We start from the raw sequence: 404 nt of genomic DNA, 5'->3' as shown, positions 1-404 counted from the left end.
CCTCGCCGGCCCCTCGTCGGGCCCCCCCCTCCGCCACGCCGGCGCGGGATCGGGCGGGCGCCCACGCCCGCGTCCCCCTGGGTTGCGCCCGAACGGGCCACCCCGCACGCCCGCACGCCCGTTTGGCCCCCTGGGGCCTATGACATTGGGGCCCCACCCCCCACAGAACTTTTAAATAAAAAGAAAAGGAAAATGAGATTTATATAAATAAAAAATTTGAATAAAAACTAATTAATTAATTAATTAATCAATTAATTAAGTAAATAATTAATCTAATTAATCCTGGTCAATCAACCTAATTAACTACTGTTAATTAAACTTAATTAGGTTAATTAGTTAACAGTGTATGACGAACGGGACCCACCTGTCAGGGTTGACTCAGTCAACCCCTGTTGACTGCTGAT

Source organism: Triticum dicoccoides, chromosome 6A (assembly GCF_002162155.2).
Source record: "Triticum dicoccoides isolate Atlit2015 ecotype Zavitan chromosome 6A, WEW_v2.0, whole genome shotgun sequence".
In the NCBI taxonomy this organism is placed as follows: domain Eukaryota; kingdom Viridiplantae; phylum Streptophyta; class Magnoliopsida; order Poales; family Poaceae; genus Triticum; species Triticum dicoccoides.
This window is presented reverse-complemented; position numbering follows the sequence as displayed.